General features: G+C 47.1%; 1 protein-coding gene across 1 annotated transcript in view; it reads left to right on the top strand.

Annotated features, from left to right (window-relative positions):
• The first annotated feature begins 5,347 nt into the window (after window positions 1-5,347).
• The window catches only part of LOC132589303 (SERTA domain-containing protein 2-like), a 35,797-nt gene continuing 14,401 nt past the window's right edge, over window positions 5,348-26,743 (top strand). Inside the window, exons 1-2 of the mRNA XM_060262011.1 lie at window positions 5,348-5,721; window positions 15,348-15,465. The gene's annotated coding sequence lies outside the window, so the exon portion shown is untranslated. The remainder of the gene's footprint in view (window positions 5,722-15,347; window positions 15,466-26,743) is intronic.

The raw sequence follows: 26,743 nt of genomic DNA on the forward strand, positions 1-26,743 counted from the left end.
TTGTAAATGTCTGGCTGTCATCTGCTTCCTTCTCTCTCACTCTTGCTTCCTTCTACATCACAGCTTGCTTTGCCAGGCTTGCTCCATCGCACAGCAGAGCTACTGAGCCAAGCCTCTCTTCCTTCTATTGGCTGAGGCTCCTCCCCCTCCTGGTCCCCCAGGGGAAGGAAAGAAACAGCCAGAGCTTCCTTTGCCCAGCTCCCTGGATTGCAGGGGAAAGATACGAAAAGAGCACCTTTACGACCGAGTGCTAATGTTTTAAGCATGTTATAAACTTTATAAACTCTGATAATTGGGATTACATTTTATGGAAATTGAAGGACTGATTTAAGGAAAATGTAGCATAGTGTATACCGATGTGAGTTTTATGTATTTATAGGTTTTTATGTTTTTATTGTATAATTTTAATCATATTTAAACCGATTTCTGTTAGCTTTTACTGTTGTAAGCCGCCCTGAGCCCACCTCGGTGGGGTAGGGCAGGATATAAATCGAATAAAATAAATAAATAAATAAATGACACACATGGCCCAGCCCGACAAGGTCTCATTTATGTTAGATCCAGGCCTCATAAGTTACAAATGAATTCGACATCCCTGCTCCAGAGGAACTGGCTGGCCACTGTGTGGGATATAGCACATTGGACTGGGGGGACCACTGGACTGATCCAATAAGGATATTACGTTCTAATGGATGGGCTGCCCTTCCAAGTCTGGTTAGCTCTTTGGACTGGATCTGGATTTCAGCTTTGCCATGTAATGTAACAAACCTATGTCCTCTCTTTTCAACATCCCACCACTCTTTGCTTTATTTGCACCTGTTATGTACTGGACTTAAGTTTGGTAGGTAGCTTTTTAGTGCACCCAGGCTACCACGGGAATGCTAAGGACTCTGGGATACACTATGAGTTTGCACTTTAATAGAAAGAAGAAGATGAAGATATTGGTTTTATATCCCGCCCTCCCCTCAGAGTGGCTCACAATCTCCTTTATCTTCCTCCCTTCCTCCTTTATCTTTCTTCCTTCCTTGGAGAGCCAGTTTGGTGTAGTGGTTAAGTGCGCGGACTCTTATCTGGGAGAACCGGGTTTGATTCCCCACTCCTCCACTTGCACCTGCTGGAATGGCCTTGGGTCAGCCATAGCTCTGGCAGAGGTTGTCCTTGAAAGGGCAGCTGCTGTGAGAGCCCTCTCCAGCCCCACCCACCTCACAGGGTGTCTGTTGTGGGAGAGGAAGGAAAAGGAGATTGTGAGCCGCTCTGAGACTCTTTGGAGTGGAGGGCGGGATATAAATCCAATATCTTCTTCTTCTTCTTCTCCCCCCACCCCCAACAGACACCCTGTGAGGTGGGTGGGGCTGAGAGGACTCTCACAGCAGCTGCCCTTTCAAGGCAACCACACACTTAACCACTACACCGAACTGGCTCTCGCCAATGAAAACCAATTGAGAGCCAGTTTGGTATAGTGGTTAAGCGTGCGGACTCTTATCTGGGAGAACCGGGTTTGATTCCCCACTCCTCCACTTGCAGCTGTTGGAATGGCCTTGGGTTAGTCATAGCTCTCGCAGAGGTTGTCCTCGAAAGGGCAGCTGCTGTGAGAGTCCTCTCAGCCCCCCCCCCTCACAGGGTGTCTGTCATGGGGGGAGAAGATATAGATTGTAAACCGCTCTGAGACTCTGATTCAGAGAAGGGTGGGGTATAAATCTGCAGTCTTCTTCTAATAAAAAGCCAATGAGCAGTTCTGGTGTGAAGCTTGACTGCCATGATTTGGGGATCTGGGGGGTTGTTCTGGGGTATGTATATAAGTGGGGTGGTGGCCCTGCCCTTTTGTCTTAGTATGTAGTATCAAGAAAGCATGGTTCCTGTTTTACTCTGATGCATTGAACCCAGTATTTAACACCACCTCGCCCTCTTTTCTCATCTATTTGCTTTCCTTCCTTCCTGTCTTCTGGCTCTTAAACATCTGACATTTATTCTATGTGACTCTTACGTTAAGCAAGTTTGACCCCCCCCTGCTCTAAGATCATGGCATCCAGCCCCATCACTCCTTGGCAAATAGAAGGGGAAGACATGGAAGTAGTGACAGACTTCACATTTCTGGGATCCAAGATCACTGCAGATGGTGACTGTAGCCATGGAATTAAAAGACGTTTGCTCTTTAGGACAGCTATGGCAAACCTGGGCAGTATAATAAAAAGTAGAGACATCACCCTGCCAACAAAGTCCGTATAGTTAAAGCGACTGTATTCTCAGTAGTAATGTATGGCTGTGAGAGCTGGACCATAAGGAAGGACGAGCGCAGAAGAATAGGTGCTTTCGAGCTGTGGTGCTGGAGAAAACTCTTGAGAGTCCCTTGGACTGCAAGAAGATCAAATCAGTCAGTCCTAAGGGAAATCAACCCTGACTATTCCCTGGAAGGTCAGATGCTGAAATTCAAATACTTTGGCCACCAAATGAGAAGGGAGTACTCACTGGAGAAGACCCTGATGCTGGGAAAGACAGAAGGCAAAAGAAGGGGACGGCAAAAGATGAGATGGCTGGACAGTGTTACTGATGTAACAAACACAAATTTGAGCAGACTTTGGAGGATGGTGGAAGACAGGAGGTCCTGGTGTGACTTGGTCCTTGGGGTCGCAAAGAGTCGGACTTGACTGTGACTGAACAACAAAGCTCTAGGGTAGGGGTGTCAAACTCATTTGTTATGAGGGCTGGACCTGACATAAATGAGATATTGTCCGGCCAGGCCATGTTGGGCCGGGCCATATGTGTACCTATCTTAGATAGCAGAGATATAAGCTTTATGAAGGAAACAGACAAACACAATTAAAGATTTTTTAAAAAAACTTAAAACATGCTTAAAACATAAGCACTCAAAGGCCTTAAAGATGCTTTCTTTGTATTTCTCCCATGGGATCCAGGGAACCGGGCAAAGGAAGCTCTGGCTCTTTCCTGCCTTCCCCAGGGGACCAGGAAGGGGAGGAGCCTCAGGCAATGGAGAAAATAGAGGCTTTGCTCTGTATTTCCTGTGGATTGAGCAAGCCTGGCAAAGCAAGCTGTGATGTAGAAGGAAGCTAGAGAGAGGGAGAAGGAAGCAGATGACAGCCAGTTGCTTGGGGGCCTGATAGGAGCCTTCTGGGGATCTGATTCGGCTCCCGGGCCAGATGTTTGACCTGCTCTAGGGGAACTGACCTCTGCAGCAGTCTGGAGAGGAGCTGTAATTCAGAAGGATCCCCGCGTCCCACCTGGAGGCTGGCACCCCTCTTGGAAGCGTGTCTGCCTGCGAAATCTAACAGCAGGCATTTGAGCAAGTGTTAACGTTTAACAATCCCGAGCCCAAATCAAGAGCTTTCGTTCTGTCCGTGTCGCAAAGAAGAGATTGCGTAAGAAACGCCAACTTGCAGTTGGCATCGTTGGAGTCGCTTTTTTTTTTTCCACCTGGAAGGGGGGGGGAAAGGGTTTCCAAAAAAGGTTGCTATTCACCCCCACGCCTTCCCAAGGCTGCCCGGGAAGCAGAAACGAAGCAGGCGCAGTACACCCAAAGGGAAAAGTTCGTCCGCTTCATTTCCCCACGTAGCGGCAGACGAGGCACGCCCCTTCCAAACTTGGCATAGTTTTTTTTTTCCCCTCTCCAACTTCCGGTTGGAAAAACTGCAAGGGCTGAGCTGAGGATGCTGCAGAGACCGGCCTTGGAAAACGACGTTACGCAGGCATACGAAGCTCAGCATTCCTCGCCGCTAGATCCGGGCTGGTCCCATATGTCTTCATTCCTCGGCGGAGGGTTGGGACACGAGGAGGGGCCCAGCGGCGGCGTGCATTTGCAAAGACTCGCAGTGACTCATGAGAGTGACTAATGTCCCATTTCGTGGCATGCTTTTGTCGCAAACCAGTTTGCAACGAGCAGCGTCGTGAAGGACGTGAAGCACGCGCTCAGATCTGCCCCTGGGGCGCCCCGATGCTTTGCAAAACCCCAGCGCAGCGGCCACCTCCGCTGCGGGGTGACTCGCTGGCACTTTGCAAGGAACGGCGTCGGCGGGCGTGTGCAAACAACGCAGGGTCGCTTCTGAAAGTGCCCGGTTGCACGCAGTCCTAGACACATGTAAGAAGTGAAAGTGAGCCCCTTTGAAATATGGCTATATAGGCACCGTATTCCAAATGTATTTCTCTTTTCAGTGTATCAGAATCAGTGTTTCCTCTGAGTTAGCGTGATCTAGCTCACAGATTTTTGGCCTTCATATCACACATATTTGTCTTAGCGCAAGAAAAATAGCCCCAGAACAAGCAAATTTATGCAGTAGTTCACAACTTTAATACCAGTAGCTCAAAAAATAGATTTTTTGCTCACAAGACTCTGCAGCTTAGAGAGAACATTGATCAAAATCATGTTTTTTGCATTGACATACTCAAATAAGGGATATTGGCTGTTTATCTCATTACATAGACTAAACCCATCTTTCTCTGTATTTTAATATGCGTTTTTTTTTCTAATGCCAAACTAGAATGATGTTTATATGTATGTTAAAAGGTAAATTAGTTGGACGGGGAAAAGTTCTGAGAAATGACCTCATTTTGGCCGAGGCTTACTAGCAATAGAATAATTAATAAACATCCTCATATTCTGACACGTTACTGTTTTATTGGCTTCCCATGCTAATGCTACCCAAGCAATGGTTTTCTCAATATGTTAATTTTACTTTTCTGTCATTGGATGTTAATTTTGTACCACTTTGCATTCTAAACCACTGCCTACCGGCTGTAGGTAGCTTTGCTCACTGTACCTCATTCCCTCATCTGAAGAAGTGTGCATGCACACGAGAGCTTACTTTCTGAATAAAACTTTGTTGGTCTTAAAGGTGCTACCGGACTCCTACTTTGTTCTGTTCCCTTTGAAATAAGTGAGCGTGCAACGGAGCGAAAGTGCAGGGGATCGGGTTCCAACGCTGCGGTCGTTTGCACAGGACTCTTCCCCCTGGGTTTTAATTCTGGGCAAACTCATCTAACGCCTTCCCAGGCAATGCCGTCTACAGGTGAGCAAACAGAACTAGCTCTTCCACTCGTTTAAACACACCTTTTCTTTACCCAAGAGAACCCTTTTGGAGCAAAAGAAAGAAAAAAGGGAGGGGGAGAGGGAGAAAGGAAGTAGAGCACCAGCATCTCATTGGCTCTCCGCCTAGGAATGGCCCGCCCCTTTTTTGCCCGAGGCCGCTTTCCTATTGGCGAGCGAGACGAAGCGGTGCCCGGGAGCCAGGTAACCAGTCAGAAATCGGTTGCTGGGCAGGGTGAGGCGGGGCTGACCAATGATGAGTGACGCGTGAGGTGGGAGAGAGAGACAGAGAAGATGCATCCGCGCGCGCGTCCCCGCGCGCGCCTGGCCCCGCCCCAGCCTGTGGCGTTGGCTGCGCGTGCGGGAGGAGGGAAGGGGAGGAGCAGCGGCGGCGGCTCCTGTTGTCGGCCGGGATCCGGCGGCGGTGGACGGCCGGGTGGGTGGTGCTCGCTCGCTCGCTGGCTCACTCCGCCGCCTCCGCCCTCCCACTCCTTCCTTCCCTCCCTCCCTCCCGCGCAGCACGCAGACAGCTGTCTGTCCCAGCCCCTCCGAGAGGGAGCCCTGGCTGGCTTGGGGAGCCGGCGCCGCGCAGCCCTGCAAGGGAGAGCGGCCGGGCGAAAGGGGGGCGGCGCGGCACGGCAGGCGGAGGGCTCCTCGTCTCCCTTCGCTCTGGAACTCCCCGGCAGGTGAGCCCGGCTGAGGGAAGAAGAGACGGCTCCGGAGGGAAAGCGGGAGGAGAGCAGGGGGGGAGGAGGAGGAGAAGGTGGCGTCGGGCTTAGGGGTCTCCGGCTGGGAGAGTAGAAGGGGGAGCTCGGGGTGGGGGAAGTGAGATGGGAGAAGGGAGACTCTCAGGTGAATGTGGCGGGGGGGCAGGCAGAGGGGACTCTGAGGTGAATAGTGGGGGGTCCGAGGGGCTGTGGGGTGAATCCCGGGAGGGGGCATGTGGGGGCACGAGGGAGCTCTAAAGTGAATAGGGGCGAGCTAAGGGGGTTCTGAGGTGGATGCGGGGGGGATTTGGGTGAATCTGGGGGAGCCGAGGGGGCTGTGTGTGGGGTGGGGGGGGACGAGGGAGCTCTAAAGTGAATGGGGGGACTGAGGGGGCTCTAAGGTGAATGGGGGCGAACTAAGGGGGTTCTGAGGTGGATGCCGGGGGGGGGATTGGGGTGAATCTGGGGGAGCCGAGGGGGCTGTGTGTGGGGTGGGGGGGGACGAGGGAGCTCTAAAGTGAATGGGGGGACTGAGGGGGCTCTAAGGTGAATGGGGGCGAACTAAGGGGGTTCTGAGGTGGATGCCGGGGGGGGGATTGGGGTGAATCTGGGGGAGCCGAGGGGGCTGTGTGTGGGGTGGGGGGGGACGAGGGAGCTCTAAAGTGAATGGGGGGACTGAGGGGGCTCTAAGGTGAATGGGGGCGAACTAAGGGGGTTCTGAGGTGGATGCCGGGGGGGGGGATTGGGGTGAATCTGGGGGAGCCGAGGGGGCTGTGTGTGGGGTGGGGGGGGACGAGGGAGCTCTAAAGTGAATGGGGGGACTGAGGGGGCTCTAAGGTGAATGGGGGCGAACTAAGGGGGTTCTGAGGTGGATGCCGGGGGGGGGATTGGGGTGAATCTGGGGGAGCCGAGGGGGCTGTGTGTGGGGTGGGGGGGGACGAGGGAGCTCTAAAGTGAATGGGGGGACTGAGGGGGCTCTAAGGTGAATGGGGGCGAACTAAGGGGGTTCTGAGGTGGATGCCGGGGGGGGGATTGGGGTGAATCTGGGGGAGCCGAGGGGGCTCTGTGTGGGGTGGGGGGGGACGAGGGAGCTCTAAAGTGAATAGGGGGACTGAGGGGGCTCTAAGGTGAATGGGGGCGAACTAAGGGGGTTCTGAGGTGGATGCGGGGGGCGATTGGGGTGAATCTGGGGGAGCCGAGGGGGCTGTGTGTGGGGTGGGGGGGACGAGGGAGCTCTAAAGTGAATAGGGGGACTGAGGGGGCTCTAAGGTGAATGGGGGCGAACTAAGGGGGTTCTGAGGTGGATGCGGGGGGGGATTGGGGTGAATCTGGGGGAGCCGAGGGGGCTGTGTGTGGGGTGGGGGGGACGAGGGAGCTCTAAAGTGAATGGGGGGACTGAGGGGGCTGTAAGGTGAATGGGGGCGAACTAGGGGTTCTGAGGTGAATGCGGGGGAGATTGGGATGAATCTGGGGGAGCCGAGGGGGCTGTGTGTGGGGTGGGGGGGACAAGGGAGCTCTAAAGTGAATGGGGGGACTGAGGGGGCTCTAAGGTGAATGGGGGTGAACTAAGGGGGTTCTGAGGTGAATGCGGGGGGGGGATTGGGGTGAATCTGGGGGAGCCGAGGGGGCTGTGTGTGGGGTGGGGGGGACAAGGGAGCTCTAAAGTGAATGGGGGGACTGAGGGGGCTCTAAGGTGAATGGGGGTGAACTAAGGGGGTTCTGAGGTGAATGCGGGGGGGGGATTGGGGTGAATCTGGGGGAGCCGAGGGGGCTGTGTGTGGGGTGGGGGGGAGCTCTAAGGTGACTGGAGAGAGGGGGGCTGAGTGGTGAAGGTGGGATGGGACCGAGGGGGCTCTGAGATGATTGGGAGGGGCAGAGGGGACTCTGAGGTGAATATTGGGAGCTCTGAAGTAAATGGGGAGGGACTGAGGGGACTCTAAGGCAAATGGGGGTGGAACCAAGGGGGTTCTGAGGTGAATGGGGGAAGGGGTGCTCTGAGATGAATGTTGGGTGGGGGCAGAGGGGACTCTGAGGTGAATATTGGGAGCTCTGACGTATATGGGGAGGGACTGAGGGGGCTCTAAGGCGAATGGGGGGGAAACCAAGGGGGGGCTGAGAGTTTAATTTGGGAGAGTCGAGGGGGCTCTGAGATGAATGTGTGGGGTGAGGGGAGGACCGAGAGGGCTCTAAGGTGAATAGAGAGAGGGGGACTGTGAAGTGAATATTGGAGTTCTGAGGTGAATGCTAGGAGTGGGGCCGCAGGGGCTCTGGGGGGACAAGGGGGCCCTCTAAAGTGAATAGGGGGACTCTAAGGTGAATGGGAGGGAACCGAGGGTGTTCTGAGGTGAATGCTGGGGGAGGTGCAGGGACTTTGAGGGGAATGTGGGGGTTGGGGGCTGAGGGGGTTCTTAGGTAAATATAGGAAGGGAGACTATGAGGTGAATATGGGGAGCCAGGGGGCTCTAAGGTGAATGGGGGAGGGGGACTCTGAGATGAATATGTGGGGTGGGGGGGCCCAGGGGGTCTAAGGTGAAGAGAGGGGGCTGAGAGTTGAATTTTGGCGTGCTGAGGGGGCTCTTAGATGGATGTGTGGGGTGAAGGGAGGACTGAGGGGGCTCTAAGGTGAATGGAGAGAGGGGGGCTGTGCGGTGAATTTGGGGGAGCTGAGGGGGCTGTGAGATAAATATGTGGGGTGGGGTGGGGTGGACCTAGGGGACTCTAAGGTGGAAAGAGGAGGGCTGAGAGTTGAAGGGGCTCTGAGATGGATGTGTGAGGGGAGGACTGAGGGAACTCTAAGGTGAATGGAGAGAGGGGGGCTGAGAGTTGAATTTGGGGGAGCTGAGGGGGCTCTGAGATGGATGTGTGGGGTGAGGGGAGGACTGAGGGGACTCTAAGGTGAATGGAGAGAGAGGGGGCTGTGAGGTGAATATGGGGGTGCTGAGGGGGCTCTGAGATAAATGTGTGGGGTGGGGGGACCTAGGGGACTCTAAGGTGAATGGAGAGAGCGGGGCTGAGAGGTAAATGTGTGTTGGGGGACCAAGGGGGCCGTAGAAGCTGGCTGAGTGGGGCTCTCTGTGGGGCGAGTGGGTCGTCTTTGGATGCCTGAACGGGATCCCTGATGGGGACGGGGTGCGGGGTAGCTGGTAATGGTGCTGTTTGCTATGGGGTGCTGGAGAGGGAGGCTTCGAGAGTGCCTGACACTGGGGCTGCTGTGGGGGTGGAGTTGGTTGAAGGTGTGGAGTTGGGGAGGAAGGATTTGGGCTGCAGAAATAGGCGGTGTCTGCAGAGACTTGAAACTGCTTGCAGGGGGGCGAGCAGGGTAGGTCAGTCTTTGGGGCTGTGAGATTTAGTGGGGGGGGGTGTGAGCTAGCGGTTATTAAAAATATTTATACCCTCTTTTTCTCTTGTGGTTCCAGGTGGCTTGCCTGTTCAGAAATTTTTTTAAACAAAACCTTAAATTGAAAGTACAGTAGAAAAATTAGTTTTAAGTTGGGTTGCTGATCTGTGTTTATAATGCCTTGTTTTTAATTGTCAGTGGATCTTATTGGGCAGAAAGGCAGCATGATAACCTTTTGTGTCTAAAGATATGCGAGATAAATGAACCCCCCCCATTACTGCCCCTCCCAACAAAAAAGGCCTGCAGCTTAAATACCACAAATAAAATGGGCTTAACAACTCCTAATGATGGTGCCCTCTCCCTTCACTTCCTTAGAGAGTCTTCGGAAGGAGGTTATCATATAGCAAGATATGATGGAAGAGGCTGAACACCGTGGTGAATAAAATGGTGGGTGATAAGTACTAGGAGCTGACTAGGCTAGGGGTGGGGGATGCTGGGTGTGTCTGTTCATGAAGCTTTGGAAGGTTAGTAGTTGGATGGGGCTTGCTTGATGAAGTGATGATACTGTGGTTTGCTGAGCATTAGAAATATTTGGTGGGCATGGAATTGGAAGAGCAAATGGCAGAAAATATGGAATATGGAGGCTGCAGCCCTATACAACCCTTATAACGTAAATAAAGTGTCACAGCACATAAGTGAGAGTACTTAAGGAAGTAGATGGGGTTAGGTTATGGAGAAGAAGATGACATTGGATTTATATCCTGCCCTCCGCTCCAAATCTCAGCATCTCAGAGCAGCTCACAATCTTCTTTATCTTCCTCCCCCTGTGAGGTGGGTGGGGCTGGGAGAGCTCTCAAAGCAGCTGCCCTTTCAAGGACAACTCTACGAGAGTTATGGCTGACCCAAGGCCATTCCAGCAGCTGCAAGTGGAGGAGTGAGGAATGAAATCCAGTTCTCCCAGATAAGAGTCCGCGCACTTAACCACTACACCAAATTGACTCTCCCTGGAGAGAAAGATAGATGTTGCATGTGGGGTCAGGTTTTGTCTGGTTGATTGAAAACCAGTATTAGGAGATAGTGATTGTGTTATGGAAGTTGGCACACTGTGCCAGAAAATGTTTGACAGAGCTCCTGATTTATTTATTTTATGTCATGCCTTTCTCCTCAGTTGTTGTCTGTCATTTTTATCTTCACAACAACCCTGTGAAGTAGATGAGGCAAATTTCCCTCATATAGAACAGATTGGAACCTAAGTCTCTCATATCCAAATATGACTGCACTGGGGTATTCATTTGTGAAACTTAAAGATATAGTTTTAGGGATAACCATGTTAGTCTGTAGTAGTAGAGCAAAATCTGAGTTTGGTAGCTGTTTAACTAACAGAATTTTCCAGGGTATAACCTTTCATGATTCAATGCTGAATAAGTGAGCTTTGAGTTTCTTAAAGATGTAAGACCCTAAGAATGCAGTAGGTGATCTGAGGAGGAGATGGTAACTGCTGACTGGTTAAGGTAGAAAGAACTAACTGAAAAATGCGGAGGAGGTAAATGGGTCAGAAATTTCCAAGCGGTAGCTAAGTATTTTGTAGCTGATCAGAGGTGTTGAGCTGGGAGAGTGTAGATGGGAGACGTACAATTTTGCATAGAGAAAGGATGCCTTTTGTGGGTGTTGACTAGAAATAGTTAATACTGAAAGGCAGTTAGCTTGGACGAAGTTATAGGAGAAGAAGCCTGGGAGAAGGGGCTTTTGAGTGTTAGTTTTTTCTGTGTGGGTTCAGGTGAGTTCTGTCAAGGTCTTGAAAGGAAGTTAGAAATGGCTGATTCTTGGGGGAGGGAGGAGTTGACTAGAGTTAGAAATTGGTGGAAGGAAAACAGAAGATGTTGATATGAATACTGTTGGATATTTTGCAGGAGGATAGTCGCTCTGAGTTTGGAGTGGTGTCGGCTGGAGATTGGGGCTACAGGTAATAGTCTGGAGAGGAATGTGGGAATGGAGAAGTGTAAATTGCATCTGAGAGGTAGAAGCTGCAGATTGAAAGCAAAAAAAAAAGGTGGATGAGACTTGGCTGGGCATGGTGAGATGCAGAACTGGAAAGTCTAGGTGTCCGGCCAACTGGGCACCTAGGAATTTTAAATATCTTTACAGTTCTGGTGAGTTGATTGTATAAGCACCAGATATTTGTCATAGGGGGAAAGAATAAACCTAGGGTTCTGACCAACATAAAGAGGTGGTGTGCAGAAAATCAAGTAAAAGGGGTGATGGGGTGCAATATTTGGAAAGGATATATAAGACTTCTTTATTTAGGTGAAAACCCCCTTTTGAATTTGAAATCTAGCTTGAGGTGGGAGAGATATAGATTACATTTATGTACTATTTGGTGAAATAAGGGGGTGCTTCATACAAAACAGAGCCCAGATGGTTACAATAAATGTATAGAACTGTGATTAAATTTGAAATTAAGACGGTGTGTGAGAAGACTTGGAAACTGCATCATTTGGAAAAACTGGATGATAAGTCAGGAAACGCTGCTATATGCCAGTAGATAGAGAGGGAGAAATGTTTTCCTGGATATAAAATGGAGCAAGCTAGTTCAGATTTAGGGTTAGGCTTCTGTATAAGGGAAGTGGAATTTATAAAATGGCAGCTACTGGGACTTGGAGGGGTTCTAACGTCTGTCTGAAGAAAGGTGGAAATCTTCTGAAAGTGGAGGGCATTTATGAAGTTTGAATGGTGGGACCAGGATAAATGGACAAAGTCCCTCAAGAAAGAGTATTGATACTTGGATAACTGGACAAAGGCTGGACTGTTGTAGAGGCCCAGTTTCTGTCAAAATTGTTCTTAATATTCTGTATGGGGTAGTTAGAATATACTTAGGAACTAAGGTGAAATCTAATTTGTTACAGTGCTAGATGGGGATTTGGGGGAGGAGAATCTCAATGAGTTTGGGGAAATGTGACAGAGTGTAGTGATCAGGGCTTTTTTGTAGCAGGAACTCCTTTGCATATTAGGCCACACCCCCTGATATAGCCAATCCTCCAAGAGCTTACAGGGCTCTTCATACAGGGCCTACTGTAAGCTCCAGGAAGATTGGCTACGTCAGGGGTGTGTGGCCTTAGGCAAAGGAGTTCCTGCTACAAAAAAAGCCCTTGTAGTGATCATTCAGGTGCCTGAGAGAAATCTGGGTCTTTGAAGAGGCTATTTGGCAGCCTGGAGAACAGTGGGCTGAAGTTGTCTATTTTGTTCTAGGTGCTAAAGGAAGAGAGAGAAGGAGAGAAACTTCTCTCTACCCAGGGCAAAAATGTTATTGCAGGCTTCTGCCTTGCTACTGTGGGAGGTGCAGGCAGCAGCTTCCAGGAAGTTCTGTCTGGTTTCTCTTTGTGCGGGCTATATGGAAGCCTGACTCCCTTGGGTTTTACTTTTGAAGGAAGCAGAATGTAAAGGAAGGAGAATATCAGGCTGCTCTGGTACCTTGTTTCAGAATTTATGAACACTTAACTGCATTAATGATCCCTTTAAGAGAATACACTAATTGCAGTGAACACTGAAGTGCTTTATATCTGTATCATGAGTGTCAAGACTTCTGCATTCCCTCTAAAGAGCAAGGCTTTGATCTGATCTTAATCATTTATATCTATCACCAGCACGCTGGTGGTAGACATGATATATAATTTCTCTTCACAAGAGTCGTGACGTTTAGAGGCCTGGATTGGAATATGTTTGTTTCATTTCTGAAACTTCAACCATTACCTTTCTATCCACAACATGCATGCATATTTGAACACAAATAACATAATCCAAGACTGTTCATTAAAACAAAACGGCCAACAGAAGCAGCAGCAAGAATAAATGGGGAGCTTTGCTTGCATTCTCCCATGGTGCACTGGACTGTATTTTTGGGTCAGCTGCATGTGTCTGTTTGGGAGGAAGGTCGTGCTGTTAGCTACCATTTGCCTGCTTGAGAACTTCAGTTTTGTGTTGAAGGGTTTGCTTGAACTGCTGTAAATGATCTGTGTAAGGTCTTTCTGAAAATGGGGTATGAGTCTCAGCAAATGAGTCCCTCCACTTCCCTTCCATCTTCTGTGGTAGCCTTCTGTAAAAACACTTGATTTTCTAGCAGTCTTTAGAAATGCTCCTGGGACCAAAGTTCTCCCTTATTACAACATATGTACATTTGATCTATTGTGCTGCTCTGCTTATGGACTCCTAGTGCTACTGTTCTGTCAGAGTGCTTTATAAATTCTCAGTCTTCAAAGAAAAGGGGTTTCCAGTGGTCATGTGCTATGCTGCTTTCTCCTGGGGTGGCTGCCGGTTGTCCCTGGGCATGTAACTGAGTGATAAAAGTGCACGTGCAGCCCCCATAGCATAACACAGTACAGGGCTAAAGACATTACATGCGTAGCTGGTAGCTCTCTTAATGCTTAAACATAGTTGAGAATATCTTGTGCGGATAACATAGTCCCGTGCTGTTCTAAGCGCAACCTAAAAGGTAAAGGTAGTCTCCTGTGCAAGCACTGAGTTGTTAGGTCCCATGGGGTGACATCACATCATGACATTTTCTTAGAAGACTTCTTATGGGGTGGTTTGCCATTGCCTTCCCCAGTCATCTACACTTTACCCTCAGCAAGCTGGGTACTCCTTTTACCGGCCTCAGAAGGATGGAAGGCTGAGTCAACCTTGAGCTGGCTAGCTGAATCCAGCCTCCACTGGGATCGAACTCAGGCCATGAGCAGAGCTTGAGCTACAGTACTGCAGCTTACAACCTTGCGCCACAGAGTTCCTCAAGCATAAACTAGTGCTACCCAAATTGGTCTCCATGCCCAGGTCTGTCACTTGTAAGAGTGTCTGCATGTGTAAGAGAACCATATTTGTGTACTACTGGGATAATTATTTGGGACAATTTCAGTCTGTTGTATAAACAGATCATTTTCTAGCACAATTCACTTACAAAGACATGACAGAAAGAACTCAAAGAAGAAAATCTTTAGTCCTCTATTACAGTACAAAGCTAGAATATGAAATGCAAGGAAAGCAAAAACAGTGTTGTAATACGGTAACACAATCCTAGTTGCATACCCCTTATTTGTTGCCTAATCAAGGTACAAATGGGGGAATCTAAAGGGAAGTCATACATTGTTTATCCTGAGGAGAAAAGTCAAAGTCAGTGTGGTCTGCGAGAGGAGAATGAAAAAGTAGTCCAAGGTGGGGAAATCCTTTGAAACAAAGTCCAGAAAACTAAAACCAACTCAAGAGCTGTCAATCCAGGAGCAAAAAAAGATGTTTCAATGATTTCAGTAGGAGTGAAGCCAAGGAGGTTCACAATCACTAGCAGAATGTACTCCAAAGTTGGAAGGGCTTCTGTTTATAGGCCTTGAAATAGCTATACTTCAGTGGAGAAATTCCATTGTTCGTTCAATTCTGTGCAGAGTTTAGTATCTGCATCGGGATTAGCTCAAGAGTGCACGTGGTTCCTATTAATACGTTTGAATTTTAGGTGAGTCCAGACAGATGTACCCTCCAAGGGATGTGAACATCCATATATGGCCCTGCTAGGTGGGATAGTAGAGCACAGTGGGAAAACTTAGGGTGGTTTCAGGTAGGTAGCTGTGTTGGTTTATAGGAGAAAAGTTAGATTGAAGCCCAGTAGCTCCCTTCATCTGATAGAGAGGAGTAACTGAGGTACTTGAGTGGCAAACTGACTTCCTTGGGAAGATTTAACAAAGGCCGACCAGCAGCTTGATGATCTTCCCTGCGCAAGTGATTGAATTATTGGGGAAAATTGTCTTGGGGAGAGAGCTCTGGAGTCTCTGGTTTTTGTTTGGCAAACTCACGTTAATTACTCATGGCCATGGGTGTGAGTTAGATCTGGAGAGTTTAGACAGAAGGCCTATTTGATCAGTGTGTTCCTTGGAGCATTCCAGCAGCTGAACTTACTTCCATATGAGAGTAGGGGCCCTTGTTTTGATATGAAACTGGATATTTTCTCCAGGCCTCTGGCAGCCAAATCGTAGGGGATAGCCTCGTAGGTAACAGTAGTACTATTATGGTAGCTGCCTTCGGTTCTGTCTCTGCAATTCTCAGACATAGCATCTGGACTGACACCTGTAAGTAGCAGCTTTGGTCAGACATAGAACATTATGCACAACAGTCATTAAATATTTGTTTGCAAAGCTTACAAAAATAATCATCGGAATGTTCAAGCCCATTGTGTTAGTGATCATCCTTATAAAATGTTATAGTAACCAACTGTTTGTCTAATTCTTCCCTGAAGTTGCATCACTCGACTGAAAGGATTACTGTGGCTGTTACCAGAGCTGTGTTTGATCACTGTTGTGGATGAACCCTGCCTGCATCATCTCTGAACTATTCTGGCCTTTTAATTTTTAAGGGTAAGGTTTTATTTTCTTCCAGAACTTTCAGTTTCTTGGGCTTAGCAAAGATAACAGAGACTCCGTTTTTGTCAACTGTTCAGCTGTTACAATAGATAGGAGCAGATGCTTAACCTGCTGTTATTTCCCTAGCAGTAATTTATTTTCTCCAGATACAGATCACAAAGCTACCATCCCTCTAATTCTTATATAAACCAGTACGAATCAAGGAAAAGTTATCTCAAAACTTTGGTAGCGTGAGATGGATTATAACGACCAGTTTCCCTTGGTTCCTTGCAAAATAATAGATGGAATATCTTTCGTACTGTTAAGAGTGCCAGGTGTTATGGTCAATGAAGATGCAAAAGTCCTTTTTTAGACATAACTAAGGGGGTAGAGAATTTTGATCACTAAGAAATGCAAGTCAGATAATGCTGTGTTGCTTAAAGATTTGTTTGTGTTCCGGGACTCTTCATACCATAAGAAACCTGCCTTTAACCATTTGGCTGATTGAAGTATATTACCAAAAATACACTATGCACTACTTTTTTTTAGATACTGAGGAATAACTGCTGTGCCTTACCAGAAGGGAAAGTCATATTGTATTTGTCTATTTTCTGTTCTGTCTTACAGTAGCACACCAGAGCGTAAACAGCCTCTCAAACAACTGGGAAATATTTTACTTGTGCCAGCATTAGTGTGAGCAACGATTGTGCAGTATTAAGACTGTCTGGATACTGCTTTGGATGGCAACTAAGCCCCACACTAGGATAGCAGTGAGACATGAGCAATGCTGGGTTGGGGGTAATAGAACATAGTTGACATCTCAAGCCCTTTCAGTCTATATCCCAGTGTTGTTATAACAACCACTAGTGTCAACACTGGCATAAGTATAAATGCTCCCATTGTACTTGATGGGAATGGGGAAAAAATTGCCTCCCATCCATCAGCCACAGAAAAGCTTAGGGGTTCCAAATAAGTCTGCAGCCAATCACAGCTCCGTTATATAAAGCCCAGCCAGGACACAAGTATCTGTGATGGTGATCCCAGCATGGGCTATGCCTCTCTGGCCTTACGTTATGCTCATCTAGCACATCTCTTGATGTGAACTGTTGAGAAACCGCACTGTGCACAAACAGGTAGCGAAGGAGAGCTAGCCTTGTTACATCATATTGCCAAAGCTGCTTTGGCCAGAACCTTTAGAGCAGGGGTGTCGAACTCACTTGTTATGAGGGCCGGATCTGACATAAATGAGACCTTATTGGGCCGGGCCATGTGTGTCATGAAATGTAATGCCAGGTAGCAGAGGTATAAACTTTATAAAGAACATAGACAAACACAAAGAATTTTTTTTAAACCTAAAATAAAACATGCCTAAAGTACTAGCACACTTGCAATATTGTGGTCAATATCAAAGCAAGCTCTCCCTCCCCACCCCTCCTCCCCAAGAGAGGAACCTCAGCCAATGGAGAAAATAGAGGCATTGCTCTGTAGCTTTTATGCAATTGAGAAATCCTGGCAAAGCAAGGTATGACACAGAAGAAAGGGAGAAGGAAGCAGACTTGCTCGCAGGCCTGATAGGAGCCCTCCGGGGGCCTGATCTGACCCACAGGCCATATGTTTGACACCCCTGCTTTAGAGGTACTCCACAGCAAAGGCATCGACCTGCATCCTCTAGTCTTCCAACTGGAAATACAAATACAATGTTACCCCATGCAGGTAAGCAAAAGGATTCTGCCTCTAAGTTTGTCTCCTAAGCATGTCCCCCCCCTTCCTCCCCTGATGAATCTACTGTGCATTTGCTTAGTAGCCCTTCCTTTCTCAGCAGTATCTAGCAATACGTCTCGCATAGGTGGAATGAGGTATATGTGCATAAGGCAATAAGCTCCCCACCATAAATGTATGCAGAACACCAGTACTACATGATTGTGATGACATGCTGGTATATCCCTGCATGCAGGGAAACAGGAAGCACGGCAACTCTGCCATTGCTGTTGCTAGGTAGACATTCGTTACACTTTTTATTTAGTGTGATCATGGAGCAGCCCAAACAGAAACTGCACACAAAATTCCTGTGCAGCTCCCTACAAGAGATGACCCAGTGACCATGTTACATTCCCCTGTAGTAAAGTATGGGAATCCTAGTCCTAGCCCTAAAGAATAGGAATCCCAAGGGAGGAGGGGAGTTATGGGAACTGGAAGAGCACCTAAGTGGTGCTACTGCCTTGCAATCCATAGACCACACCACGTGCAGAGTGTTCGAGTCCACATGCTGTCCATCATTATTGTGGATGTTGCTCATTCACCATCCTTGTGCCTCTTGGCTTTTTGCAGGCAGCCCTCTAACAGAGGCCAGGATGGATTCTATACACAGTGCAGTACCAGTCATCTGCTGAATATGCAACATGATCAACAGCTGCAGTCACCACTGTGCCTCTAACTGCTATGCCGTGAGCTTGCCAGCTCTCTTGTTCTAATAACCTGGCTCCTGCACCATTGTAAACTGCTTGGCAGTTGTTTGATCAGCACCGTTTTCCCCTTCAGGCATGAAGTGCTGTCTGTCAGTGCATCTTTTGAAGGTACAGGAGTCTTTCCAGACCAACAGAGTTGGCAGCTCTGTACATTTGACTTTCCTTCGAAACTCCATTCCTCATGCTGTTCAATAAATGTTTGAACTTCATAGCCATCTCTGTTTTAATGTGACTTGGTAAATAGGACTTTGTGCCCACCCTTTGTTCATTGCTAATTTCAGGTGTCTTCAGTGTTCCAGTGTCTGCACACATCCATGTTCATGATCTTCATGATAACTGCTGCTGTATGATAAACAATGAAGGGGCAGATAGGAAGATAAGGGTTGCTAGGATGAATAACAATGGATGCTGATATTTAGCCTTATGAACACAGCAGAGGGATGGCCTTGTGGGAAAGATTACAAAGTGTGGAGCAGCCAATCAACAAGTTGCGAATTCTCCATGACTGGGTCTGACCATGCAAAGCTGTAGCTGTTCCTGGGATGACTTTCCAAGCTGTCTAGTAGCTAGCCCCCCTCATGAGCTTGATCTCAGCACCTCAGGCATTCCCCCACCTTCAGAAAAAACCCACTCAGGACATTATAGTTACAGGAGTGTGGTTATTACAGAGCTTTTAGTGCATGCACCACAGTCTTCCATACAGTGGGGGGTGCTGTCTGTTTTCTGCTTGGTTGTGTTCTGTGGGTTGGTGGGGGGAAAGATGTCGGGGAGGCATGTTGGCATCACTCTTCATAGGTTGTTTGCATTCTGGCTGACACAGGGCGGTGTTAGCATTCTGTTGTGTGAGTGTTGCTGGTGTTAGACTCCTGAGTTGACAGCATATCAGCTGTTATAGTATTTCATTTCTCTACTGATCAGCTACATTGACGCTGCAGTGGTGAGGGCACTGTGCTTGTGTAAACTTAAAAATTGAGCTCCTTAAAAATACACTCTCCCCCCCCCCCCCTTAGTATTGTACTTCAGCTAGTACCAGTTGATGTTACAACCCTATGGCATGGAATGCACATGAGTGCTGGGAGCAGTAATCTGGCTGCAGGACAATAACTAAAAATAAAGTGTGTAGTTTTCTCCCAGCTGAATCTTCGAAGAACCAAGTTTTATCAGATCAAGTAACTGATAATAGGCAGTTGGTGATTTCTTTGAGAAACCAGTCAGAATAGCAGTGCAGACCTAAGCTTCTGATCTCTGTGCTGCCAGTTGGTATCCTATGCTTGCTCAGTAGAGGAGAAATAGGGAAAAGGGAGATCAACTCCAAGGGACAGAGAGCATAGCAACCGCATCCAAGCCCATAGCAACTCCGCTGGAACCCACAGGTCACAGTGTGGTATGATGATGCCGCTGTGATGGCCAGAGATGAAAGCGGTCAACCAATGCAGACACAGCCCTCTGATGTCAGCTTGCTGTAGCCCACAAGCAAAACATAAGGGAGAGACCATAGCACCCTTCACTTTGTTGTGATAGGGAAGCTGCGTAGTTGTGAGGTCGAGTCCCCTTTCAAAACCGTGTTTCTTTTCACCAGGCAGAGAAACATGGGGAAAGACAACATGGCCACTACAGCCACTCTCTCCTGGGAAAAAAGGGGGGTGGCTAAGGAGGCATTAGGCAATGAGGGTGTAGGCACTGGGGTCTCAGCATATAGCTGCACCTTCGCAGAAGGTATTTTGTGATCCCCCCAACAGCTCATTGTAAGAAAGCGGTCATATAGAGATGTTGACAAGAAGGCAGAACTCTTGATTTTGGTCACCAACAACTGAAACAGTAGTGAAAGGGAATAAGGAGAGAGGGCTAGAACTACATTTCCCAGACTCTGGAGCTGTCGACGCTCAAATGAGCACCCATCTCCCAAGAACTGTGGTATTGAAACCAGCCATGTATATCCAGGGCTGGGAGGACTGCAGAGAAAGGCATGGGAGTGTGGGAAACCTGCGTGTATAACATACTGCGGATTCCCCAGTTCAAGCCCCTCATGGAACCAGCTACCAGGACTTCCAGGCACAATTCAAGCATAATTGCTCAGGGAGAGCCTTTTGTGCTAATTGGCATGTGGATTGACTAGTGATTTTGGTTGCCTGCCCCTGTGCACTGTCACTCTGCTGCAGTAAAGAAGTTCATTATTGCCACCCACTTTTATTCAGCCTAGCCTCCACCCCTTTTGGATGGCTGCCTGCAAAGAGGCACAAGGACAGCAATGAGTACTACCCCACAGTAGTAGCAAACAGCGAGTGGGCTCCAGCCCCCTCTGTGCATGGTGCTCTCGCAATTTTTTTTTGTTACTTCCCCAGGGTGGAATACATGTGTTTAGAGCCATAGTAGACTCAGCAACCCAACCCTTATCTGTTTTCATTTTAGGTAGCTGTGCTTTAACTGTATCTGCATGTTTTGCTGGAGCTGCTCCATGGAGTTGTGATGATGCAGGATAATGGCCACCTTAAGTGTTTGGCCAACAGCGGCAAAGATTAGAGGTAGTCACCTGAGACTGCGGTTGCACTCTCTGAATCTTTCACTTGTGTGTGGGAAGGGTACTTCAGCAGGACAGTGCATTGACTGTACATTGAGAGCCAGTTTGATGTAATGGTTTCAGGCACAAAATCTTAATATGGGAGGACTGGGTTTGATTCCCCACTCCTCCGCATGCACCTGCTGAGTGACCTTAGGTCAGTCTTGGTTCTTGAAAGAGCTCTCGCAGCTCTGCCTATCTCACAGGGTGTCTGTTGTGAGGAGAGGAAGAGAAAGGAGATTGTAAGCCACTCTCAGAATCCAAGTGAAGGGCAGAGTATAAATCCAGTCCCTTCTTCTTGATCCCCACCTTCACCCCTGTTTTCTGAACTGTGCATATTTACTTCTAGCAGCTTTGGAGGGTGGGAGGGTTACTGAGGCAATATACAGGCTAGAGACTGGGGGGGCAGGGCAGCAGAGAATTGTTTGCAGCAGTCATGACTTGAGATGGAGGCCCTTCGCCTACACTTAACTTGTGCAGTGCATTGTCCTTACCTTTCTCGTTTGGTGTTTGTTGTGAAATGCAGTAGCTGTAAGGGTTCTGAGCAGAGCAGTTTTAACAGTGTGCTGCAACAGTGTTTGTTCTCTTCCATGGCTGGTTGCGCAGAGGTCTCTTTTTATAGGATTCCTGTCACCCAAATCCTTCCATGTATATTTTAAGTGTGCATGTAGTACAAGGCCAATGAGATGTAACCCCATGCAAAGCACCCTATCACCTGAGCTGTAAGTGGCCTTTCTGGGGTTTATATAGTGCTTAGAAAAACTGTGATTCACACTGCAGGCTTGGTTGGTATCCCAAGCTGTTGCTTTTCATGAATTGGAGAAAAATTCTCAAGATACACTATAATTGTCACTTGTGTATTCCCCCTAGTTGCTGAGACACAGGGTGGACAGCGTAGAGTACTGAATAAGTCCTGTTTCTCCCCCAGTACACCTTGATGCCTCTCAATTCTATCCTGACTTTATGGTTGCACTGGTGTGGTGAAGGCATACTTAGGCACCCATGACGTACCTTTGAGATATGCTGATGAATGTCTGAATTATGCTGGCTGGTGTCCTAAGCTATTCTTTGACAGCATTTAGAATTGTGCTGTAAGCCTGCCAGTAAACCCAGAACAAATTCCTGGAGTTTCAAACTGACAAAACAAAATACTTGCTTTTATCAAGAGCAGCCCTAGCATTTATTGCCATATAACTTTTTCAAAGAATCACAGCTGTGAAATGTCATGTCAAAGTATCGCTGGTACTTCTTTTTTAATTGAAGGATTGCATCATCACTCTTGAATATAATTGAGGAGAATGTTTGCCTTCTCAGAAAGATTCACAAAATAGTATGTATGTATAGACAGGATCTAGTGTCTATCTCTAGAAGGATAATGGGTGAGGTAAAACTTCATACCTATGTCAAAATGTGCTCTGTTTACTAAAAATAATAGAGCAACGCTATCACAATGATTAGATCAATAAATAGAAAAAAGTTTTAGTCCAGTGGCACCTTTAAGATCAACAAAATTTAATTTTGGGTATAAATTCATGTGTATGCATTGAAACAGGTTTCTTCAAGCCTTACATATAGGTAGAGAGGGCAGGGGGTTAGTTGCCAAGAAGGACAAGCTAGAGTCAAGATGCCTAAGTAACTGGGCGATAAGTATAGCTGAGATTGGATAAAAGAGGTTGGTAATGTCTGTGACTGAGGAAGGCAATGGCAATGAAAGAACTCCGTGGTGCAGAGTGGTAAGCTGCAGTTTTGCAGTCCAAGCTCTGCTCACAACCTGAGTTCGATCCTGGTGGAAGCTGGGTTCAGGTAGCCGGCTCAAGGTTGGCACAGCCTTCCATCCTTCCAAAGTTGGTAAAATGAGTCCCCAGCTTGCTGGGAGGAAAGTGTAGATGACTGGGGAAGGCAATGGCAAACCACCCCGTAAAAAAGTCTGCCATGAAAACGTGATGCGTTGTCACTCCAGAGTCAGAAACGACTGGTGCTTGCACAGGGGACTACCTTTACCTTTTAAGGTCTGTGAATGGCAGCATATTAGCATACAAATACAAGAGTTCACAAACAGATGTTGGTCTTTAAGGTACCACTGGACTCAAACTTTGATCTCTTGCTTCAGATCAACATGGCTACACACCTGAACCTAGATCAATAAACGATAATGGAAGGCCTTGCAATGATAAAGGTAATTTGAATTTGCTGTGGTTATGACTTCATATTTTGTTACTGTTAAAGAGAGAATGGTTATGTACTAGCTTTACCCACCTCAGACATTTCCTTTAATGACTGATCTGTTCACCTTCAAATTGATCATTGAGGCCTAGTTCTCAAGAAAAAGCAGATGAGATGATGAACCTGCATCTGGACAGAGCTGCATATTGCATGTAGGTGCTCAGTTCAAAAATAATCCCTGTACATAGAAGCTAAATATCAAGAAGGAAGATGGTCCCCCCCCCCCCAATAGAGATGCATTCTATCATGTGGTTCTCCATCTGCAGTTCCAAGTGGTACAGTCCAGATTTAAGTTTACCATCTCATCTGCTGTTTGAGGCAAGTCGGCTATCCATAGAATTCACAATCGTATGAAATGAACCAGTTGCTAAGGCTGTAAGAGGATTCTAAAAGGGAAATACCGGCTATTTGGGGATCCTCAGTTAGGATCAGTCTGAGGTGTAAGGGAGGAGAAGAGGCATAACTAGAATGTAAATAGAAATCCTGGATATATTTGTGGGGAGGGGAAGAACCAGATCTCCCCCACTGCACTGTTGTTGGGTTTTTTAAGGGAAAAAAAATTAAAACATATATTGAGGAAAATGGAAATATATGCACTACCTTCTTATCCAGCTGAAGCATATGTTTCTTAAATGGCAAAAAATGCATAATTCATAACTTAGCATATAAAATTGTACTGTTTGGGCTACTTAGGGAAACGAAAAGTATGTGTCAAGACCTAGTACTTGAGAGAGCTGCAAACTGCTACACACTGTGATGCCTTATAACATGTGTCTTAATTTTTCCATCTCAGGGGAGGAATTGAAATTAAAAGCAAATTGTGTTGTGAATAAAAGGAAGTGTGTTATTTAGACGGAGTAGGGCTGCCAGCAAAGTTGAGTATCAAGTGAATAATTTGGAAAACATTGAAAACTATGTTGTTGTTGTTCAGTCATACAGTCGAGTCTGATTCTTTGCAACCCCATGGACAAAGTCACACCAGGCCCTCCTGTCTTTCACCATCCTCCGAAGTCTGCTCAAATTCGTGTTTGTAACACTGTCCAGCCATCTCATCTTTTGCCGTCCCCTTCTTTTTTTGCCTTCTGTCTTTACAAGCATCAGAATCTTCTCCAGTGAGTGCTCCCTTCTCATTTGGTGGCCAGAGTATTTGAGCTTCAGCTTCAGTATCTGACTTTCCAGGGAACAGTCTGAGTTGATTTCCCTTAGGACTGAATGATTTGATCTTCTTGCAGTCCAAGGGGTTCTCAAGAGTCTTCTCCAGCACCACAGTTCAAAAGCATCTATTCTTCTGTGCTCGGCCTTCCTTATGGTCCAGCTCTCACAGCCATACATTACTACTGGGAATACCATTGCTTTGACTATACGGTCAAAGTTGATGGGGGTGTGAACTGGCAGAGACAGACCAAGAGAGAGATCTTGGGGTCATGGTAGATAATTCACTGAAAATGTCAAGACAGTGTGCGTTTGCAATAAAAAAGGCCAACGCCATGCTGGGAATTATTAGGAAGGGAATTGAAAACAAATCAGCCAGTATCATAATGCCTCTGTATAAATCGATGGTGCGGTCTCATTTGGAGTACTGTGTGCAGTTCTGGTCGCCGCACCTCAAAAAGGATATTATAGCATTGGAGAAAGTTCAGAAAAGGGCAACTAAAATGATTAAAGGGCTGGAACACCTTCCCTATGAAGAAAGGTTGAAACGCTTAGGGCTCTTTAGCTTGGAGAAACGTCGACTGAGGGGTGACATGATAGAAGTTTACAAGATAATGCATGGGATGGAGAAAGTAGAGAAAGAAGTACTTTTCTCCCTTTCTCACAATACAAGAACTCGTGGGCATTCGATGAAATTGCTGAGCAGACAGGTTAAAACGGATAAAAGGAAGTACTTCTTCACCCAAAGGGTGATTAACATGTGGAATTCACTGCCACAGGAGGTGGTGGCGTCCACAAGCATAGCCACCTTCAAGAAGGGGTTAGATAAAAATATGGAGCAGAGGTCCATCAGTGGCTATTAGCCACAGTGTGTGTGTGTGTGTGTGTGTGTATGTGTATATATATATATATATATATATATATATATTTGGCCGCTGTGTGACACAGAATGTTGGACTGGATGGGCCATTGGCCTGATCTAACATGGCTTCTCTTATGTTCTTATGTTCTTACGGACTTTTGTTGGCAGGCTGATGTCTCTACTTTTTATTATACTGCCCAGGTTTACCATAGCTGTCCTCTCAAGGACTATAGTTGAAAACTATAGTGTATTATAAAATACATTATAGCACATTAATTGTTGCCAGCATTTCTGATATTTAAAAATATTCCTGAAAATAGGTTGTATTACACAGAAATTATCTCATTGTGTTACATTTTAAAAAAAAATTACGCCCTACATTCTGTTTTTAAAATCATGAGAGCCAGTTTGATGTAGTGGTTTAGTGTGTGGACTCTTATGTGGTTTGATTCCCCACTCCTTCACATGCAACTGCTGGAGTGATCTTGGGTCAGTCATAACTCTCTCAGAGCTGTTCTGCTCAAGAGCAGTTCTGAGAGAGCTCTTCGCAGGCCTCCCCTAACCTTACAGGGTGTCTGTTGTGGGGGAAGGGAAAGGAGATTATAAACCACTCTGAGACTGGGTAGTGAAGGGTGGGGTATAACTCCAATCTCCTCCACATGTCCAGAGCTGGGTGGGTCTCAGTGTTCCTTCTAAACAGTATGTGAGCAGGCGCTCATTGACACAAGAAGCCCCACTCAGCAGCATTCTGGAGCTGCTCAGGATCTTGCAAATTACAGCAGTTGTATTCTGCTCAAGATGTGGACTGCTCTACTCCCTAAGTGGAAAAAAATTGAGGAAACATCGGTGGGTCTGTCCTTGAACAACCTTTTCCACCCAGGTTTTCACATCTCTGAGAGTAACGTATCAGTGAAAATTGAAACATGCATGCTCTGCATTATTCTTAATTGGGGGGTGAAGAAAGGTAAAAGATTCCTTTTTCTCTCCTCCCCTTCTTCTGGGGATTAATAGCAGCTCAAATGTGTATGTCTGTTTCATATGGCAAAGCCATATGGGGCAGAATGGCTAAACCTCCTCTCCCCTTCCCATTATGGCCTCAAATCTTACCACAGTCCCGTGTGGCTGCAGTTGGACCTTATAGGGAAAGAAAAAATGATCATGGTTTTCTTAGTGTTGAGGCTCTAAGTGATATCATGAGGTTTTGCAATTTGTAGCACGAGACTGGGGAAATCAGCTTGCACCTTTACATTCTGAAAATCTAATCTGTTATCTCCCCTTACCCTGGGTTCTAAGAGAAGAGGGGCAAGGACTGGCTGAAGAATAACCTCACAGCCCCTCATTCTAGCTTCTGGTGACTGAACATGAGAAGAAAAGTTGCATCTAAGTTTTCATGATGGCTAAGTCACTGGGCCAGGCTTTTTGTCTTTTGAATTCTCTCAGCTGTTATGAGTTTTTTGCTCTGAAGCAAGGCTGTAGGCTGTCTGCCATCCTGCAACTCTCAGAAGCAGCCACTTTCCAACCAAGATTTCTTAAACATGGAATCTCTTGTTGCTGCCTTGTCAACAGTGTCTTCTTGCGACTTCTGTCAGCATGTCACCAAAGAAATACTGTACCTTTTCTGTTGGTTGTGTATGTGGGATTCTGCCACACATAGTACTGACTTAGCGCAGGCCTGCCAAATTTTGGTGAATTCATTACATTGTGTGTCTTCAAGCTGTGCCCCAGGCCAGGCAGAGGGCAGGATCCACTGTTCTGCTTGCGCAAGTTTCACAGACTTTTTGTGCTTTACCCTCCACCCAGCTGTTTGTTCTGAACCCAGGAAAGTTGCATCCTGGAATTGCAGGACCTCCACAAAGTAATCAGCTTTCAGTGTGGTCAGAAAGAGGACTGTTGGGGGAAGGGCAAAATGCAGAAGACTTGTGGATTGCTGTATCGAGCCTAGACCAACTACTCTTACATTCTGAACCTGTGTATCTTCATTTTATTAAGCTGTGCTTGAAAATGTGCTTGATTTTCTGAGTCCCAGGTACATTC

Source organism: Heteronotia binoei, chromosome 21 (genome assembly GCF_032191835.1).
Source record: "Heteronotia binoei isolate CCM8104 ecotype False Entrance Well chromosome 21, APGP_CSIRO_Hbin_v1, whole genome shotgun sequence".
In the NCBI taxonomy this organism is placed as follows: domain Eukaryota; kingdom Metazoa; phylum Chordata; class Lepidosauria; order Squamata; family Gekkonidae; genus Heteronotia; species Heteronotia binoei.